Raw genomic sequence first — 3939 nt, forward strand, 5'->3', positions numbered from 1 at the left:
TTGAGGGACTTAGGGAGAAGGAAGGATGTCTAAACAGCTTGTAAGCATTGGTTCCACTTATCTACACTGGTTCCAAATGGATGCATTCTTCCATTCAGATTTAATTGAAAAGTTGTGAAAAATGATGGGAAAATCTAAAGAACACAGAAACTTCAAATTGAGCTAGTGAGAAAAGGGGAAGCATTCATTCTGAATATTTGCTACGGGAGCAGATTTTCAGCAACACCTTGCTTTTCGTTTTGTCTTGGCAGAACAACAGCTGCATCACAGCAAGAAAGTTTGGCCAAACCAGAGCTTTGAATATTACAGGGGATTTTTTTTTAATAAATAGATGTACTTGTTTTCTTCTTCCGATATCATAAATTTGGGCAGTGGGCACTCAAATTGTATCCTTTACAAACAGAATCATCAAGGGGCATTCTTGTCAGCAAAAAACATACTATCAATACCATAAGGTAAAAAAAATAAAGGGTTACTACCTTTTGAATATGTTAGATTAGAAGTTTGATTAAAATGAAATAAATTTGTATTCTAGTTTCTTTACATAACCTGCAGGTTGTGAGTTCCTCTCTAATTACTCCAACAATCATTTTTCAAAAGTTTGAGTAATCTACTTCTTTATAACCCAAACATTAATAAATATATCTGATTAATGAAGTGACCTATTAAATTCACCCTTTGATTATTTATTTTATCTTTAGAATATTTTACATGAGTAAATTTAAATGTGAGAACCACTTTGCCTCATTTGATTTGCAATTTGAGTTTGCTTATTTCAACCAATGTTTTTTACGTATTGCTATGTGTTTGGTTTTATGTTAGACCCTGAAAATGAAAAACAACAGTAGGAAAGATACCTAAACTCAAAAGACTTGAATTGTAATTGGAAATAGAGGTGAAAATCAATATGCAAAAAAGCTGTGTGGATGTATATCAGGTATATTTTAAGTTTTAAATCAAGTGTATCTGAGATATAGTTATTTGGGACCTTATAAAAACAAACAATCCTTTACGAAAGAAATACGCCTTGGTCTTACGTAATTGTGACTAGAAATGTGCTTCAGAGCTAGGTCTTGATATGGCAGCCGGTTCTCATGTATCTTACTGTGGCGAGCACAGACTCTTTCAACTTGTGTTAATATCCAGAGATGTAATTGTGTAAAGAGCATGGTTGTGAAAATATAGAGCATGAGTGTTTTTTAAGTAATCAGCACACCATGAACATGACTCCTTAACTGCCACTCACTATTAATATGTAGAGAAAGAGGGTTTATAACTCCAGTTTCACTCAAATTTGACCCAGAGGGAGACCTTCACATCATTCAGTCCGTGCTATTCAGTGTAGAAAAACTCCTTGCAGCCAAGTCTCTGCGTAGACTCATCAGAAGTACCTCCTCATCACAGTGCAATAATGAGATCAGATGCTATATAATGGGAAAAAATAATATGTAGTTACCGAAAGCAATATGAAAAAAAATGAGAGAAGTTCAATTTTAGGCAGAACTGAAGAGGGATAGTGTCTGCCTGCAGGTATATCGTGGGTGTGAAGGAAAGTTATATACAGTTTAGTTTGGTGAATTGCGAATATTAGAATGTTGTGTGGCTTCTGTGGCCCTTGCATTACAGCTGGACATGGTCACAGATAATACACCGAGTTATGACTGAGTTGATGTGGATCTTGACCCACACGTTCAGGACACAGGACTCAAAATTCTTTGTAACATTTCTACCGAGCTTTAAATCAGCTTTAGTACTATGAGCGGGTAGTAAAAACATTTGAGGACAAATATCACTAGAAAAATAAATTGTTGCACTTTCATTCAAGGAAATACTATGCAACGATGGATAATGATGTGGCAGAACATATTTATTTAATAATGACAGTGCCTAGAAGATAAGCATACATTATTGTGATATCAAAAAAGTAGGAGAATGTGCCATGTGCATAGTTTTGTTTCATGTGTGTACCATGTGTTCACATGTAACATGAAAGAGCATGTCCCAAAGGGAAAGCAGCCCTGATCTCTTAGGGGGGGATTGCACATTCTTTTTACTTTTGTTTTTGTTAATATGAATTTTCTGGTGTTTTTACAATGAGCATTTATTAGATCAGGAGAAAGACAGTAACATAAACAACAACAATGAAGAGAATCAGTTTTCTTGCATCTGTCTAATTTTTATCGTCTGATCTAGGGTCTTCCAAGACAGGGAAGCTATGGTCACTCTTTCACAGTGAAGTGGCATTACTGTCAGTAGCCAAGCTCACGCATGGAAATAGTAGCCTTTCCCCCTACTTTTGTCCTCATTAATTCTCCTCTTCAAGCCTGGAGCTGCTCACATCCTCCCATAGCCTCCCTGACCTCGCATGTAATCACGTAAACCAGCCCATGATGCTAAGTAACATTCAATAGTCACCAAATGAGTGACACTCTGAGGAGCATCAAAAATGAGCAAACACATTGTCATCTTTGCCTCTGGAATGCCACCATCTTGGAAGAATGGTCCTATGGGGTAGCGACCTGTATGTGGCTCTGGGTATGCCATGCCGGCCCGGGCATATTAAGGAAGAGTTGAGCATTTAAATGCTAATGAAGATCATGGAAAATTTTAAGAGCTTACTCATCTATAGAAATATTTATTTTCTCTTATGAGAAGGCAAGTGAAATTAAGAAAACAAGCTAAAGTGGAATAAAAGTAAGCTTCCTTGGGGGGTAAGCCCTAATATAGATACAAGGATGATGCCTTTGGGTTCCTTCTTTGTTTTAATTAAGCTCGTCTAGTCTTTATCTTCCCTGGACCCGGTGTTTTGAGCAAGTGAGGATAAAATCCTAAGTTTAGAAGTAAACACTTGTTTTATTAGACACTAAATTAATCTTCTGTATTTTCTAGGTGACACTGTGTGATACTTCCTTCTGAAAAATAGCAAGTCATTTTTTAAGACATATGAATGCTTTCTAACTGATACATTGGGAATCTGTTTTGAGAAGATGAATTACGCCCATTTTTCTAAGTCATGCTTATATAAATCTTCGATTTCATTGATTTATGCTTATGGAGGAGTTTCTGGGAATAAAATTTCTCTTAGTACTGGTGGCATTTGAAGTATTTTGAGGACCCTACCTGAGATTTTAGTAAAGGCTGTGGGGAAAGTTCCCATATTGGGGAAGAAATGGAGAGACCATGGTTTATAGCAGTTTTGTGGTTGTCTGGCTCTTCCTGTCTATCCCAGCCTTAAGTTATGTCTGCTGTGATGGGTAACATCCTTTTACATTAAAGTGTTACAGGCTTCCTCCTCTCTCACTCATCGGAGATCTATATATTCTTAATTCAGTTTTTATTTTCCAATTTATGTCATTAACATATTAGGTAAAGCACACAGGTAATATAGAATAATGATTATCCTTCCAAAATAATTGTGGCTACAATTTAATAAGTTTGATTTAAGTCTCTGTCATATTATCTTATTTAATCTTTATGTCTGTTTATAGATGAATGAAGTGAGATTTGGTAAATTCATTTGCAACTTTGCACAGCTAGTTTATGGAAGAACTAAAACTACAGTTTTAGTAAGTCTGATTTTTGAGCCTATTTATTCCTACTCTATAAGAGCTGTTTAAATTTTATAGCAAATTAAAATGTTTGATCTGCATAATATTCTTGGAGTATAAAACATTTTAAAGATAGCAATGAACTCTCAGTAAAAAGTAGATAGAAAGATTTGGGAATTTGAAATCATTAATGGAAATTGAGAAAACTTTTCCCACATTCTCATTATTTATCTGTTTCTCAATTTTTTATGCCTTCTTTGGACTGTTCTCTATTCTCCATGTGACAATGAACAGAAAGTCATCATCCTCAAGAAAAGAAAAAATATATTATATATGTATATATCTATATCTAGCTATCTGTTTCTCTATCTTTATCTTTATCTATATTTCT

The sequence above is a fragment of the Hipposideros armiger genome, unplaced genomic scaffold (assembly GCF_001890085.2).
Source record: "Hipposideros armiger isolate ML-2016 unplaced genomic scaffold, ASM189008v1 scaffold_445, whole genome shotgun sequence".
NCBI lineage: Eukaryota > Metazoa > Chordata > Mammalia > Chiroptera > Hipposideridae > Hipposideros > Hipposideros armiger.